Genomic DNA, 18,694 nt, shown 5'->3' on the forward strand with positions numbered 1-18,694 from the left:
CATATTTCTAGTAGAGGCTAGCAGCTAAGATTTCAGTGGAAATCAAATCCCCTTTCACTCTTCTAATGTAACTAGATAATTACACAAGGGAAGAAAAATTTCTTCCCAACTCTTGTAGGCTATCATACTATAAATGACACTAAGATACTTGTTTCCTTTCTGCTGTAAAATATTTTAACCTGTTAAAAATGTATCATTAAAGTATTGTACTTCATAAGTACACATGCAGCTGCATCCAGTAACCATTTAGTTGATACTAGTGGGCCATTTATGAACCAAACCTTAATTGGGAGTTTTATGATGGAGGAAAATTTTTAGCAGCGAGGTAGCCAAGAAAAGTTCATCCACAGTTCATATAATCCTTCCACAAATTCATATTAGAGCACAGCTGCACAGAGACGGCAGCCTGAATCTGAAGAAGGGTATCTTCCCTGCTGTATTGCAGTGTCAGGAAAGACTACACTAAATAACAATGCACAGCTTTGCTGTAAATATTTGTGTATTCAAGGACTTTTTCATTTTCACTTTATTTTTTTATCCAGTGTTGGAGTGTTGCCATATCACACCCTCAAGATGGAGTATGAGAGACACATGCTGAAGTGAATTTTAGCATTTACGAAAATGCAAAGATTGCAATGATACAGTGAGATCCATGCCCATAAAAGAGGCTAGAAAAAGGTACAAGATGAACTACCAGAATAGTCAACAAAACAGGGAGAGAAGTGGTCAGCCAAATTACACACAACATCTTCAACCCAGCCTCATCCTTCTACCATTATTTCAAGACAAATTAAGGACAGGCGATTAGCTGTGCAAAGCCCTTAGTTATTCTCTCAGCGTGTCTTGACCCCAGGGATTAAAAATTATATGAACCCAGTAAGCTTGTTCAAATTGCAGAACCCCAAACATCAGAGTTGCAGTGCAGCAGTTCCTATTTTTTCCTGGATGGAGCCTTCTTAAAGTACCCTGATCCGCTCAAACCACTGCTGCTGTGTGAGGGAGTCCATTCTCTATGGCACAAAAGGAACCTATGACACATGTGCTCTGTTAGAAACTCTGGTTTTGTTATTCGTTGTTTTCCTGTTTCTTATAATGCAGTACCGTTCAGGGCAAAACTGTTCTCCTTACATCTAGAATGCAAACTTTGGGTATAATTGAAATTGATTCTTTCACTTCCCCACAATTTTTGCTGGATCCACTGAAAAATCCATGATCTAGAAACCACAGCTAAACACATCTACTAGGTGTCAGGAAATGTAATTGAACTGACACCTGCACACAAAAGGGACTGGAAGGTAGGGATGAGATGAGGGCAGCCATCTGGACAGGGAGAGCCATTTCAGTCTGTGTATAAAAGCCTGTGATGTTAAGTTACACTAACAATTCCTCAGTTCATAGTTTGGTGAGATCTGACTTCTAATGTCTAAAGCACGTGTTTATAATTACCACAAAGAAAGCATTTCAATTCCATAGAATCTGCAGAGCTGCACCAGGAGACAGGTCTGAGAATTCACACAGCTACAGGCTCCTTTAACGTATTTCTGTTGCTCTCTGTGCACCTCCAAATGCAGGGTAAGGGGTTCTAACCACACCTTTCCTTCGTGCAGATGGGGTGATTATGACAATGGAAAAAGAATATCACAAGAAAACATATTTATAAACCTAAAACTACATTTCATTAATCTTCAATAATATATACACTTTTTGTACGCCAAATGTGGGCTTCTACCATCCAATTACTTTTCTTTTTCCAAAAGAGTTCTGAAGCTAAACATTTATCTTCAGATTTTAATGATAGTAAAATGTCTCATTTTCTCCCAAAATCTGTTAAGAAGTGCGAAATTACTACAATTTAAATGGACAGATTTGACAGCCTCTATTTTTTTCCCCTTGGACTGTACAATACAAATAAAACTTGGATTACCCATCTAAAAAAATGTATTGTCTGTATGTGTGTGTGTATCATTTCTTCATCTGATACATATTCTAATAGTGATTTAAGGTATTTTTGGAATTTATATTGGAAAGATTGGTTGTAAGTCATCATAATTACTTTCAGATTTTGAAAAAATTATATATGAAAGCATCAGTATTTTCTCTGTATACACATATGTATGAAAATATACATATATACTGACACACATAAACACAGTCACACAGATTAAATCCATATTTCCATAATCTCCTTGACAGAGCCCAGAAGAAAGTACAGGTTTACTAAAAGAGAACATATTTAAAGGTCATTTAATAGTGATGTATACAGTTTGGATATTGATAAATTAGTGTATTTTAGCGTGAAAACCTGCATACCAATATTCAAGAAGACATAAAATAGAAGCACCTGTTCTTTCCAATGTAAAGAGAAGTAGTTCTGCATTCTAATACACCCAAACTGAGCTAGACCACTTCACTGCAAAGCACCTCTGAAATGTTCCCTTCTAACAAGTGTGTACAATGAGTCATTGACCTGATCATCTTAGAAATCCATATGTGCTAAAGGAGAAAAAAGACTGGGATTTAACTGGGGAAGTGAGAGAGATAGCCAAGAAAGCACAGCTGCATGAAATATGTAGTAAGGAGCTTTGGTCTCTTCTGGAAACCACAGAATCAGTGTGGTTTCTTTCTGCTTTCAGCCCAGCGTTCTGGGAGAGCTGCCAAAAGCAAAAAGAACTGTAGGATGATAGTGAGGCTGACTGGAAAGGAGGAAGACAGTTAAAGTAAAATGGGTTTTCTCTGAGAGGGAAATCTGCAGAGCACGTAACCTGCTGGTAGGGTCATCAAATGATGAATGAAATTTTTTAGGCCAATGGAAACTGGGAAAGATCCCATTTCCTCCCCAGTAAACAACGCCCAGAATTGTTAATTTTCTGGGCTCTGTTCTGGAACCAGGATTTGGCAAAAAATAATTTTGGAGAGGAAAAGCTTGGGATAAGGGTCTGGAATAAAGATAGCCAGGTGTCGGAAGGAGTACTTCAGGAAAAAGAACTGGAACAAGGTGAATTTGGAGTGAACAGCTGCATCATAACTGATGATGAAGACTTGGATGGGATGTGTGATGGACAGACCTCTTGGCTGCTGAGCGGGGGGTGCGCTGCTTCGAATACACACCCCGTGTTAGAGGCAGTAAACCTCTGCATGGGAAACAAGGAATTGTGAGGAAAGGATGTTGATGATTAAATGCTCGGAGAGGCTGTAGCTCCAAAAAAGGGCAGAACAAAATCTGCGTAACTGAATTAACCATCATAAGACAGGTGATTACTTCAAGTAGAGGAGTGCAGGCAACGGCTTCATTCAGCAGGTGGAAGGGCAAAGTGCCTGAAACATACTGAGCAAGATGCAGGCCATAAAACTACTACAACTTCTACAGCACTTCTCTTCCCAAATGGCAAACTGGGAAGGTACTGCACTTCCACGTTAAGTGGTGCTATTCGGGCTCCCCTGGCACCAGGATCTGGCCAAAAATAAGACATTAAAGCAACAATGGAAAATAAATGCTATTAAACAGCTATGCTGTTATGTCTATTAAAGAGGTTATTAGGTTCCAGAAGGTCATTTAGAAAACACAGTAAATGTTAATTTATTTTGTATCATTGTATATACAGGGGCAGAAGGGTCTTCTTTATTCGTATTTTTTATATCATTCCTTACTCCCAAGCCAAGGGCTGAATCACAACTCTGTAACAAATCATGCAGCACTGTAAGACTGAATCTGCAAACTCTACTCCAGAAGCACTTAGTATGTGCATACATCAATGTCTTGTCTTAAACAAAAACAACCTTCTATGCTTCACTTGCAGAAGTTACATTTAAATAAATTTTGCAGAGTAGGATCTGGAGGACAATTCAGCTGCTAATAAACAGAAGAAATATTTTTAAATAAAAAATAATGAAAAGTATGTTTTATTGACTAATACAGTATAGACCATAGGTACTCTTCGAAGAAAAAAGCAGATACATTTTAAACAATAATTTTTAAATAACCATACCTGAAATAACTGCCAGATTTCTGATTTTTGAAATGTAGATAATGGAAGTGTGTGAGTAGGAGCAAAACCCATTAACTATAAAGAAATAACTCTGATTTAAAATAATATTAAAGGAAATTAATACTATTGAGTACCATTATACCTGATACTAAAAATGCTCATAAGAAGTTTTCCTCATTCAAAATTTCTAGTCGTTGTAGCACAGTGGCAGCACCACTCCAAGCAGAACTGCTGGCAGGGAGACAGCAGAGGAAAGTAGGATGGACCTGCAGGTGACCTTGAAGATGGGGGCTTTTATTAGTCAAGTACTTCTGACAATCCTTCTTTGATATGAAACTTCTCTAAAAGCACAAGGCTCTCTTTTACTATAGTGCTTGTCAAAAGAAATTCTGAACACAGGTTTTTAGCAGCTGCATTGGCTAAATTAATAATTTTAAAGTGTTCTTTTAAAAATCAAAAACTTTCTTAGTCCCAACAATCCAATACTCACTAATTTCAGTCACCAATCTCAGTTATTTATTTCCAATTGTATAACAACCAGCAGTGCTCTTATCTTTACTTAATTAGCTTCGATTTCTAATGTTAAATTCCTGCATTAGATTAAAAAGGCCATGGTAAGCCACATGCTGTCTGTAAATAAGATGAGTCTGTTGTGAAAGGTTCATATTCAAGTGCACACTGTTGATGACTAGGAAAGCTACGGGTAATCAAGGCTGTAAATCTGTCATTGTGACATACAAGTAGTGCTTAGCACCACACTTAGTATAAGGGCAAATATGAGAGTAGAAAACTTGAATATTAGTATTGTGACGAAAACAAGCAAATAATGCCAAACACTAATTGGAGAGCTCCGGTTAGTTTAGGGGAGTTAAACCCTGCATCTGAAAATTACCAACTTGGATTCACTACAGATACTGAAAAATTCTGTGATAAACCATTTGTGTGTTGAGAATCGCTGTCAAAATTGATACTGCTAGATAATTATCTCATCAGAATGAGCAAGCACTTCAGTTGGACAGATTGGACAGATACTGAAATGTATTTTGTATCTGAAAATCTTTGCAAATGGAAGGAGTGAATCTGATAAGATGATATTGATGAGTCCTTTTTATTTATGACATATGCACACCTGGGCTGGGAGAATGTCGCTGTTTGCTCCATTTTTGTGCTTGAGATAACTGCTATCTTCTGCCAATCCTAGTAGTTTTTAAAGATATGAATACTTATTCCCAGATTCCTCAACAGACTGATCTGATTATTAGAGTTTCTGCAATATAGATAGACCTGAGTAGGGGTAACTAGAAAGGCCAGTTCAGGCCCTGTACATGCCACATAACCACATTTATACATTTATATGAAGTCACATTCAGTGGCTGAATGAACCACACAGTACATCCTCTGTTAAAGAAAGTAGAGAAAACTGATATTTGTGCAGAGTGAGAACCTGTCGTTCTCCAGCACACTGCTGTATTTTATTACATGCCTTCCATAAAAGATGTTATGTTTTGGTATATCATGACAGCAGTGAAAATCCTAGCAGTAATAGCCACTGAATCAAGCTGTTAAAGCTGAAGTTTTATGATACCACAAGAATTACCTGTACTAAGGCAAATCACTGAGAAAGGCAGAATTACCGGCACCTAATAAAATGCTTTAATGTCAACCTACCTCTGGCCATCATATCCTTTGAGGGTATTCTCCAGTCTTATTTTACTTTCTGGCACCTTTCAGTTGCTTCCCAAGTTCACATGGGACTTTTTGCTGCCCGTCCAAAGGCAGTACAAAGTATCAAATAGAGACAATACAAAGTACCTACAAAATAACAAATGAACAAAAACATTAATTAAAAAATCCATTCCCCTATTTGTCACACATTGTCTATATACATACAAGAGGAAATTACTATGGAGTAAATGCTGAAATGCCCATGATGAAGAGTATCTCATACCTTGACTAATTTTATTCATCTCAGTGTGACTGAAGGTCACAGTCTCAAACTACCTTTTTTTCCTACTGCTATCTCACATGGTCAGTTTTACCAAAAACTTGAGTAAGAGTGTGTTCATATTGTTCTTGGTTCCAAATTAGTGGTCCCTTCATAATTCTGTAAGCAAAAGAATAGGAAGAAGCTATGAGTCATTTTGCATTTGCAGTTTTGTAAACAGAGAGAAGAAATGTCCATTGAGCATTTTCTATCCAGCTTTTGATTTACCTGAGAAGAGGAACAGACATTTCTGGGCTTTTAATAAAAATGCCAACGTGATTTGAATACCACATGCCACTCATACAATTCTCTAAAATTGCAGGATTGGTATTCATATTGGAGAGAGTGCATGGAATGACTTGCCATTGAAATATTATTAATAAATACTTCTGCAGTGACTCAGTTTTGACTGTCTCTGATGATTCATTACATTGATGGATATGTAGAAAGCGAGAAATAGGTCAGAGTCAAAGCAGGGCTGTTCCAAGGAACGAATCCTGCATGTACAAAGGAGCATGAATTTCTTCAGACCAAATAAGCATATGAGATTTCCACCATACTGACCATCTGAACTAATCAAATTATAATTTTTGTGCCCATTTCTGAAAGCAGTAGTATTGTAGGCTGAGCTCTTGGGATAACCTTACTGAGATAATTATCTCAGATCTGACAATTCAACAATCAGGTCTTCCTATCTCTGCACATCTGTCTGAGGAAGGTACTTTATTATCACCAAATGTTATCTTAGCCTGTCCTGAGACTCTGACTGTACTTAAGTGATACTGCTGTTTACAGTGTAGTTGCATCCCTAAGACAGATGCAAAAGAGTGAAATGACAGATCAAAGCTCTGTGGAAGTTCTTCAGGTAATGTTCCTAATCACAGCCTATTAAAAAGAACAAAATCCTGTCTGACTCATGGAGCAAGTGACCTGTAAATGATGCTGCCTCATGAACTCTATGGACAGTTCTCTGTTTGCCACACACCTTTTGCTTCAGAAAATTTAGGTCGATTAGCTTTTCAATTTTTTTCTAGCAGATTAAATTGGGTCAGGTTCCTAGAGAAGTGGGTCATTTTTCCCTGTAAATAAATAGTTTCATGCCTGCACATCTTTAGTTCAAAGGCTCTATTGTTTGTACTCAAAACTGCACAATTCTTTTGCTTAGCCAAGAGGCACGGATTTGGGTTTAGTTTGTTTTTTTTTTTTCCAAAGGGCAGTCTTTAGCCTGACCCAGTAAGACACATGGTGTTTTTCAGTACGTGACAGTGAAAAGTGTCCCTTTTCTGTCTTCCCATCAAAACACTGACTGGGGACAAAACCTTTAGCCAGTATTGATTGATTTGCTCCACTGACTTCAGCAGAGCTGTTCTGATTTGTATCATGTGGGAATCCGTGCTAAAAAAATCAGTGTCCAGTCCATAAACATAGAAAAGTTTTTGTCAATTTTCTAACACACCACAAAAGATTTTTCTCACATATGTTCAGGTGAAAATAAGGACCTTTAGGAAGAGAACATGGTGCAACTCTCTGACAGGGTATTTTACCTGTAAAAATTCAAGCCAAACCAGTAAGTCAGCAGACAAGGCTTAGTTGATTTATACAGGGTGGTTCAGTTAATTGTTATAACAAACAAAAAATCTAATGATGATATAATCTTCTCTCCTAGTTCTTTTTCTATATTTAGGCTTATCAGTGTTGTTATCATTTATGTCATCATGAATGAAAACATGAGAACTCCCATATTGCTTAGATAAGTTCCAAAGAATTGCATACTTGTCTAATGTCCATGGATACAGCCAGCTATTTAAAGGCCACATATGTGAATATTATGTAAGGTCATTCTTAAGGCAGCCCTTCCCCAATCCTTTGTGCTCTTTTTCACAATTTTTTTCTAATGTCTAATGTCTACAACAATTTTTTCTGTGTTGTTAGCCTTTCACTGTATGTCTCACAGAAAACCCAAGGATTGAAACATTCCTTTTTTTAATTCACAGCTCTTTTTCTCCCAAACTGACATTACAGTCATGTGCCTAATAAACCTTGGAACATCTACTCTTTACAAGTTAAATTCCTCTTCATATTATTTCTTCATTATCAAAAGAGGAATGGGTTCACGTTAAATATAAACAAATCCAAGTTTATTACTACCCCAAATATCTGCAAAGATAGGTAAATTAAGCACTTTTAAAAAGCATCAATTATTGAAAAAGTAACTTATTTTTTATCATAGGAATAATGTTTTTTAATTTTTATTTTGTGGAAAATCTAGTCCCACATTGTAGATACAATTTAATTTTTTATCTTCTGTACTACTTTACATGCTTCAAGAAAGACTATATAATATATTTAAGCTGTAACAGCAACAGACATAAATGATATTCTTACTCTTTAGTCACAAATTTAGTCTAGTTTTAATAGCTAATATAATTTCCGTATATATAACAGGCTCACAGAATCTGGTTTTCTGTGGTTTTTGGAATCAAACTTTTGAATAGAGACATACCAACACCTGCTGGTTTGGAAAGTCCTTCCAATATGTCGTAGAATTTCCCATCTTCAGAGATACTCCAGAGGGAACTCACCATATTTTCAAGATAAATGAAAACTACATCCAGATTTGACATCATTTCTTGGTTTGCTAAGATTTTGCCATAGGTGTCTTGGTATCTTTGGCCGTATGAACAACAAAAAACCCTCTACTGTTAGCAGTGTTTTCTAAAAGAATTTGGAAAAAAAAAAAAAAATAGCAACTGCACTGTGTCTTTTCAGTGATTTTACTCTTACAGTATTTGTTTAGCTACTGTAATGAACAGGAACAGAATAACTAACATCAGTGAATCTCTGCTTCTGAAATTCTTCTAAAGAGAAACAGAACTAAAATTAGCTTTATTCTTTGTCAAAAGAAGGTTGTAGAAGAATAATGTAATAACCAGTCTAAATTCAAATGAGTAAAAGAGTCCTTTTCAGATTAGTTTTATGATACCCATAATCTTATTCTGGTGATTTTTACTCCATTTACTATGGAAAGAGGAAAGGTGGCAACATCTGTGAACATAAGTAGCCTGTGTGGATTAGATTGAAGGGAAGTAATTCTTCAAGAGGAACACAGCACATCCTGCAGAGATCTGTACTGTGCAGCCTCAGGTGATCACCCAGAAATACAGACCAGAGCAGCTGTGTTCTCAGATAAGGTCCTTGTGTTTCATAATATACCTTTGTTTACTTTGAAAATATGGTTCTGTATTAGTATAAAATGAATTTTGCAGTTTTCTCATAATAGCATTGGACATTCTCATATCATGACTAGATTACATATCAGATGTGCGATAAACTAGATGAGTCAAAGAAACCAGATCTCATTCCAAAAGTATATGAATCAGTATTTTTATCTGAAAAATGACAGTGGGCACCAATATGAGAAAACCAAAGAAACAAAAATCTGCACACAAAAAGACAGAGATGGAAGCTGCACAGTCCTAAAGGCTAGCACTGGATTGTTTCCCCAAATTAGGGCTTGCATGCATCTATTCACCTAACTAACAACCAGCAGATTGAAAAGGCATTGATATGAAGAAACCAGCTCTTCAAATGGATGCAGTGAAATAGAATGTAAATACAGTCAAGGAGGGAGATGTAAAGATAAAGTGTGTCAAAATGAGAACCCCAAATTTGGCCAAAATTTTCTTCTGTGTTTTGGTGGTGATTTATCAGAAAGAGAAATATAAATTCTGAGACTGTCTTCAGAATGCAAGTTGCTAGAAATGAAAAAACATAGTAGTGGGAGAGAAAAGAGCTAAAAAAAAGGACTGAATTAGACATACTTATGAAACTTTAAAAAGAAGTTCTTAGAATTCTTTGTAAATGGTGGATAATATGAGATAGGAACTAATGGGTATGGGACTACATATGCAAAGAGATAAATCATGACTTTGTTTTCCCTTGTGCTTTCAAAACTGGAACAAGAAAGGTAATAGAGTAGTCTCAGCATATGAAAAAAGGAAAAGGAAGAAAATGTAGAAGAATTGTATAAAAAATTATCAACAAAGCAAGAGGAGATTGAGGTATTAAAGGAGCAAACTGGCTTGAACCCATGAGCATGGAGCAAAAATTTCAAAAGGTTAGTTTAAGAGACAAGAATACTGCTGGTAACCTTAGAAATTGAAGACCTGGTATAGGAAAGATTTGGTATCTGTGTAACTACATTCCCAATACTGAAAACACACCAGGACTATCCACCAGTTTCGGTAATATTTGTGAGGTTTATGCCCCCATCAACACTATACAGCCCAGTGTTGACCAAGACCACTATTAGCCAAAATCAAGTTATGAAAATAATACTAAATCTCTATTTAACAGCCTGTCATAAAATTTATTTTAATAGCACTTTTAGTCAACAGTCTTATCATGCTTTTACCAACAGTGTGATCAATATGAGCATTATATCTAGCCTACAATTTCACCCACCACTTCAAAAGCTTCATAAATCATCAACTTTTATAACTTCTTGATTACCTCTTAATGTTCATACAAAACAAGGATAAAAACAAAAATCACCCTCTGATGAAAGCATGCTGAGCACTTGAAAAACTTTTATTAAATGATATCCAGTTAGCAACACCCTGTTGGGCCATCACTGTGTAGTGATGATTATGGAGTGCTCTTTCGCATAAACTGAATAAATCTCATAAATTGTTGATGGAGGTGCTTTAAAATATCAGCTATTGACCAACTTTACCCCAGCAACAGAAGAGAATTGATTTAGTTTGCCTCTCTTCTAAGAAATTTTATCCCTAGCCTGGGGCTTGGGGATTGTACAGCAAACAGATCAATCCCATGTACTTTCAAGGGCTGGAGAAAACTGTTCACTCCATGTCTGGGTTTCCTGAAAGGTCTGCATCTTGCTACCTGATTTAGTGATGCTTGCCCGCAATATGACAAGAAAGGGGGATGAGAGTAACCCATCTTTAACATCAAAGAGAATTTAGATAGGGATGATTAAAGCTAAAATTGTCAGGCCAGTTTTTATGATGAAGATGGCTCTACAGTAGACATGTAATGGAATTCTAGTTCCACTCCAGCCCCATTTCTCCCTGTCCCTTCTCTGCTCTGCCTTGACTGTTCCAGGGAGTGTGTAGAAACAGGCAGTGCTGCACAACACATGTGATCTCTGTGCATACAGACAGGCTTCTTGGGGAGTGCAGCTACACCCAGATTGCAACCCGAGGACAGAACAAAAACAAAACAGCATTGTAAAGGAGATAGTAAGACCAGAAATGCCTTATGTTGCTGTTCCACCTCTACAAGTTTTGTGCTATAGATTTGTTCCATAATACTTTCTGAACTTGCATAAGGTATGGGAAATGCTTTTGTTTGCCCACAGCCTTCAGTAATTTAAAAATGCTACCAGCATTTTACCCCAGTTCCTGTTAGACCTTTAAAGAAAAATCTGGTTTTGCCACTTTTTAATCACTATTGCAGATGAAAAACTGAAATGTCTCTAGAGATCTTCAATCTATTATGCCTCTATCTTTCTCACCTCTGTGAAAGCTACCACCTTTGTGATGCTGCTTTGTTAACATACCATGTCACCATACTGAAAAAAAAAAAAATCCATGGACAAATACTACTCAAAAAAAGTTTGCTGTGGTAAGATAACTAAACAAAAACAGGTGAATTCAACTGCAGTAAGGAGTCTTATATCTCATCAGTGTTGACCTTGCAATAACATGATGTCTTACATTTAGGTAACATCTCACGGATACAGAAGGCAAGCCATTTTACACATTAAGCCTATAAGCACATGTGACAAAGACCATTGGCTTCCTTGGGACTGCCAGTGCATTTGAAATTAATGGACTTGTAAATGAGACAGGGTAAAAAGATGGAAGTCATCTAATACTTGACTGAACTGTCTTTTGAGCTCTGAAGCAGGTGCTGAGGGACCTCTGTAAAATGCTTGAGTAGAATTGTTTTCTTTATAATACAATCCACAAAAGTCAACTTATCCAGTAGAAAGACTCCTATGTGAGACAATGAGAAACACCTTAATAAATGCCCAGATTAATGAGATGCACATTGAAGTCTCTCATGGTTGTTTATTGATCCAGACATGGCATTGCCTGGAGACTTGCAACTCCAGTCTCACCCAGCTTGCGATTTTCCTTTCACTCCCATCTGATCACAGGGGGTGGAAATAGACTTGAATTCAGCCTTTCAGGCCTGTAAACACATAGGAGCATGATTTTCAGGATTACCTTCAATTTTACTGTAAGTAGAAACGATCCTATTTGAAACTTATATAGAAGTAACAGTCTGATACTGTAAGGCGGTTCTTTCATTCAGATAACATTTTTAAATAAAGTGGCATCTCCAATATTATATTGTCTGATTCCTTCTTTCTACATCTACATCAAAGGAGTTCTCATTTAATCAAAATAATTCATAGCTGGCAAAGGTCTTTGGCTGCCTTCCTACCAGGCAGTTTAACATCCAGAAACTCTAAATCCCCATTAAAATATACTTGGAAAGGAAAGAAAACCAGCTATATTTTAATTCAGGAGTTCCCAGCTAAGGGAGTAACCCACCAAAGAATGAGTTTTAAATTTTCTGTACTCCTTAAGCTAGGTCTGCCTCCCACTTGGGAATTAATCCTTCTTCTCCTCCATAAATAGGCACCAGGTGGCTTAGGAGGGTCTTAGGAATGCCTGACAGGGCACACTACAGAAGATCTGTAGTGTCACATTCAGGAGGCACTGAGTACTCCTTTGTGAAACCTACTGTCTCTGGGCTCTTCCAGAAACTACCTTAATGTTGTGTGGGAGACTGGAAAGGATTAAATTGACTGCAAGTCAGTAAACTATGTTGTGAAATGACATTAAGGGAAAGATTCTCACATAGCTATACAGCTACACTGTTAGAAGAAATGGAAGACAAAAATAAATGTTATACTGACCTGAAGGCAAACAGGTCTGATTCTGAGTATGTAGAAGGACTAAAAACATGGTACAAAAAGGCATCAGCTACTTTTTATAGTACAACCGCACTCAGAGAGAAAACAGATAGCTGACAACAGACAACAACAGAGAACAGAGGCAGAAAGCATATTCTTCCAAGCACAATTCTGCCAAAGGAACAGCATGCTATTTGCCATGGAAATGCTGCACTTCCTTTCCTCTTCTCTTAGAGAGACTTCTTTTTATTTCTCTCAATGTAGCACTATGTCTAAGGCATATTTCCTCAGCTATTTGTAGATGTCTATGACTAGTGTCTTTTATACTTGGAGAGGCCATAATATCAAGTTCCTAGCAGGATCACAGTGAGGGAAGACAAGGTTTCAGGTTCAACAGGAGGCCCAGGCATATGGGGAGAACATGAATGTATCTGCTGCAGTTTTGTTACTGCTTGCCAGAAGCCACCTAAGCCTTTCTTCTCCTTGTTGTCAGCATGGAAGGAACAGAAGCCCAAAAGCTTCCAGTACATTTGCAACACAGGAGCAAGAAGATGCAAGTTTTCAGCTTCTAAAATGCAGCCAGAAGTTGGCTAATAATTTACAGCTAGGTACAGTTGACAAACCCTGAAAAGATGGGGTTCACCAATGCAAAATATAATGGCTAATCCATTTTTTACTAGTATCATCTATACTAAATCCAGGGTTGTTCTCTCCTATTATCAATAAACTGGTTTAAATCCGGAATCAGTTTTAAGAGTTCTTAAAGGAAAAGAACAAATCAGAATGAAACTTCAGCATGCTACTTTAAGAAAAGACAACAGTGCACAATATAGTCTGAATCAAAATTTCTCAATGGCAAGTACTGCACTTCTGTGCTTCTGAGAAAATCTGCTTTTTCTTTTCAGTATTTGAATAAAGGCCAAATTCTTTGGAAAATTTATTAGGATATTACCTTTCAAAAGCATTAATCAACTCTTGTTTATAACATTCATCTAATGAGCCAAACTGGAAATTATATTTTGTCTGAATACTCTTGCTTTAATACCTGCACACAGCATGTAATGGTTAAGTCATTCCCTCTCTTCTTTGCACCAACTGGTTCCAAATAAGTACATGCCTTCCTACACTTCACAATTTTTCAAAGCTGTTCACAGATATCTGTATACATATACAAACTCCATTAACAGGTAAAAATGTATGCAAGTACCATCTACACACTCCTTAGAAAAATGCTTCTCTCTTTAACTTAAGAAGAAGGGGACGATTGCTGTGACAAGAAAAAAACTGAACAAAAAAAAAAGGCAGCTTGGGTGATGCTATGTTTCAGATGTAAGAGGGATATGGGTCACATAACTTATGTGTAGATAGAAGTTTCCCAGAAGTTATGACTGCTTTGAGTAAAGGCCAAGGAGGTTCATATCTGAACTTCCTCAATGCTCAGAAATTTTAGAATCAATAGTTTGGGATTGGTCCATTTTCTTTTAGTGCCTTCATAAGCACTATGTGTCATACGACAAACAGGACATCACTGCACGCTCACACCTTTCAGAAATAAGCCTAAAGGCAGAATAAGTAGTCCTTCAATTGCCCATGTAGTAAAATTTAACTGTGGGATTTTCTATTTCTTAATGTTTTCTTAACATGAGTTCTCATTCCCAAAATTACTCAGAGCTGGTCATTTTATCACATAAGATTTGCTCTATCAGACTTGCAGATGGTAAACTGTAAATGCAGCATAAAGTGTTTTGATCTGTTACTCTACTTATCCTTACGGCCTAGTGAGAGTGCTAAAGGGAAACCATTATCTGAAAAGGTGTCAGGTCAGTGCAGAACTGAAAAAGAACTGCTTTGAAACTTGTATCAGAGAAATGTGATGCTTAGTCACAAATTTTTTTAGTGTACACATGACATTTGCCCTCTGGATTCATATTGGGAATGAGGCTAACTAACATTTTCTAAACATTCCAGAAACTCTTTCCAGTTTACTTCGTTGCAGAGAGCTTGTTCAGGAGGGAACAAAACATTTTCTCAAAGTCTCTGCCTGGCACAGCACAAAGAAAAAAAAAAAAAAAAAAAACAAAACACAAACTAAAACACAGCCTTAAAGGTCAATACTCCCATCTTGTGGCTGATGAGGAAAACGCACATATCTAAATAAAAATGAAAAAAAACTAATTTCCTGTAGATAGCTTATAAATAAGAATTTACTTGAATAGAATTTTTCTTCCATGAGGTAATTAAATTTGGATCTTAGAACTGTCAATGTTCTATTCAGAGGAGGAAGGATGTGGGATTTTTTTCATCCACACTTAGTCACAAGATGGAGTTTCTGTAGCAAATTCCTAATTTCAGGAAGTTGAGAGGATGAAATCCACTTTTGCCATACTTTGAATTCAATGGCTCCTGAGTGAAGGCAAGGATGTGATGGAAGTCCACAGGCCAGTGGGGCAGTTAGTAGTACTAGCAGTTAAGGATACATGATGGAGCAGAAAGCAGCAGTTTGTTCACGGTACCTGGATGCAACTCTCATTTCTGCAATTCTACAAGCCTCAGAAGCAGGGATATGTCTCACTTCTCCTAGGTAGTCCAAAGGATTTTTGTTCTTGATTCATTAGCTATCTGCATAACGCTGAAATGAAGAGTGTGTGGCTGATGTGCCTCATTAAAGGTCCTGTATGGGTCCTGTGTTAGGTACCCATATATCCTACTTACTTATACAAACCATTGCTGAGTAAACTTGTTTCCTCTATCATTTCATTGTGTCCATACAAGTCCTAAGGCAGTACATATCCTGATCCTAGATTAGCATCATAAAAATAGCGATAATGTATAATGTGTGCTAATGCCAATATCAATGTGAGAGTGTTTCTGCCCTGTTTGGAAGACACTAACACTGAGTTATTTGCTTAATGTTTGGACAAAGCCAGATCCTGGGAAATGCCAAACATATAGTTTCAGAAGATAATGTTCTCAGTGCAAACACAGGTGGAAGCATGGTTGTAAAGTTGGAATGGATGACAAACCAATCATAACAAATCATGGATTTGAACATCATTTAAATATGATCAGTCACATAATACAACTAAATATATGGAATGGGAAGATGTAGGGAACATTAAGGCTCAAGCTCATAAAGACTATGTTTTATTCTCACATACTTCCCAATGTGACTGAAATGACACCAAGGCCCAGTCTATTGACTTAGAAATGGGACTACTTGGAAATACATGAACTGTGCCTGTAGTAAGGGGTTCTGTCTTACCAAAGTGGAAAGGGTGAAACACAGGGAACTCTCCTGCAGGTTAACAGCATTGACAGCAGGTAAAGCTGGCCTTGAGAGCAAGCTCAGTGCTCAACAGACATGGTAGATGTAACATTTCAAAGCAAAAGATTCATAAAGTGCATCTTCAAAGACAGCAACAACCAGTCAGGAGGGCTCTAATTGTTCGCTAACAAGCCTGCTGGCAAAATGTCTCAATGAAAGTGCTCAGCTATGGTTCCCAACCCAGGAATTACAAGTCCTCAGGTGAATGGAGTTCTCTGTCTGCAAATTTGCTTATAAACCAGACCCCCAAAACAGTGTAAAATTATGAGGGAGCACAAGACTGAAGTCAGGGCATGTCAGCCTCAGATTAATAAAATGCCATATTCATGGGATACAGACTGTAAAAAGGGAGAAGAGACACAAGAAAAGCAGCAACAATAACAACACCTTCAAATCCCTACACTTCTCTGTAAGTACACAGGCCAAAACACGTTGAAGGGATTAGCAACTTTGTTTAGTGTTTCAATTTGTTGGTATGTTTTAGTTTGAGTAAAAAAAAGGAGTCTTCCTTTGAGACAGAAGCTGTTCAGTGCTTATTGAAAATTGTGGCTGATAACAACTAAACTGGGCATGAGGGATGTTCACATATTTAAACATGACTGAGGAGTGTACTCTTGCAGTATGAAGATGAACCATTTGCTGGGCTGTATTAACAACAGTGTGGCCAACAAACTGATGGAAGTGACCATGCTGCTGTACTAGACACTTGTGAGGCTGCATGTGCAATACTGGGGTCAGTTTTAGACACCTCACCCTGTACAAAAGAGATACTGATAGACCTGAGAGAATCTAGAAGAAAGCCCACCACTAAGATGATCAGGGACTGGAGAACATGCTGTTAGAGACACAGAGGGGACTGTGTGTGTGTGCCTGAAGAAGAGGAGACGTAACTGCAGATTCCACTACTGGAAGGCGCATTCTAGCCTTCTCTTCTGAGCGAAGCATAAGAAGAAGAGATAATGGTCAGAAGGTGCAACAAGGGAAATTATAATTGTCCATGAAGAAAAAATTCTTCTTCATGATAGTGCTGAAGCACTGGAAGGGTTGCTTGCAGACGGTGTGGGACATCCATCCTTGGAGGCTGCAGAACTCAATTGGACAAGGCCCTGAACAACCTGATCTAATCTTCACATTCGTCCTGCACTGAGCAAGAGCCTGAAGTGACAGGAGTCTGCACTGAGGCCTGCACTGAGGCCTGACATGCATTCTGCACTGAGCAAGAGGCTGCAGTTGAAGACCTGCAGAGGTCCCTTTCACCTAAATTTTTCTATGACTGCATATTTTAAGAGCTTAAGCATAATGCTATAAGAAATATTGTAAATAGAATAGAGCTTAAATCTTATCAGGGAACATTGTAAATAAAAGTTATTGATGATTGGTCTACAATGTAGACACAGCATCCTCAAAGGCAATTTGCACAGCTTCTCTGTCAGTCTGGTCTAGTCTCATGTAAGATCATCAGAAATCACGTCAACCATATCCCAATCCAACATGGTAACCTCAGTCCAATGTGATAGATTGGTTAGAACCAGATGCCCTGGTTTCAGCTGGGATAAAACTAATTTTCTTCCTAGTAGCTGGTGTAACATTGTGGTTTGGATTTAGTGTGAGAATAATGTCAATAACACACTGATGTTTTCAGTTGTTGCTAAGTAGTGTTTAGACTAAGTCAAGAATTTTTCAGCTTCTCATGCCCAGCCAGCAAGAAGGCCGGAGGGGCACAAGAAGTTGGGAGGGGACACAGTCAGGGCAGCTGACCCAAAGTGGCCAAAGGAATATTCCATACCATCTGATGTCATGTCCAGTATATAAACTGGGGAGGGGGGATTTGGCCAGGAGAGGCAGATCGCTGTTTGGAAACTGACTGGGCATCAGTGAGCAAGTGGTGAGCAATTGCATTGTGCATCACTTATCTTTCTTGGGTTATATTCCACTCTCTTTTTGTTATTTTCCTTTTCATTATTATTATTATTAATTATATATATTTTAGTTCAATTATTAAACTGTTCTTCACTCAACCCATGAGTGTTACTTGTTTTCATTTCTCCTCCTCATCCCAGCGGGAGGCAGGGAGGAGTTAGCAAGAGGCTGCAGGGTACTTAGTTGCTGGCTGGGGTTAAACTACAACAATGTCAAAGATAAACTGAGGCTAATCATTTACTTGCTGACTATAGGCTAAGAATGCTACCCTAATAATTAAAACCCACTTTTATGGTCAGCAGAACTAGTAAAGTTTTGTTTCAGAAGAATTTATGTTCTTTGCTCCCTCGTATTATTCAACACACTTCTACCATATCCTCACCAGGGAAAGAATCAGCAGTACTGTGGCTGGTCTGAAGGACTAGCTGGCAGCCATCTGCTGCCAAATAAAATGTGTAACAGTTGAGTGCTGCCTCCACTTTGTTCTGGGGATACAGTGACCTGGGCTCCACTCCCCTATCCAGCTGCTG

At 37.8% G+C, this 18,694-nt stretch overlaps 1 long non-coding RNA gene across 3 annotated transcripts in view; it reads right to left on the reverse strand.

The window, feature by feature from the left end:
• The window catches only part of LOC138683762 (uncharacterized), a 95,936-nt gene that overhangs the window by 27,325 nt on the left and 49,917 nt on the right, over positions 1-18,694 (reverse strand). For all 3 annotated transcript variants that reach the window (XR_011323198.1, XR_011323197.1, XR_011323196.1), the window contains exon 2: positions 5,655-5,798. This is a non-coding gene — a long non-coding RNA (uncharacterized lncRNA). The remainder of the gene's footprint in view (positions 1-5,654; positions 5,799-18,694) is intronic.

Source organism: Haliaeetus albicilla, chromosome Z (genome assembly GCF_947461875.1).
Source record: "Haliaeetus albicilla chromosome Z, bHalAlb1.1, whole genome shotgun sequence".
Classification (NCBI taxonomy): Eukaryota; Metazoa; Chordata; class Aves; order Accipitriformes; family Accipitridae; genus Haliaeetus; species Haliaeetus albicilla.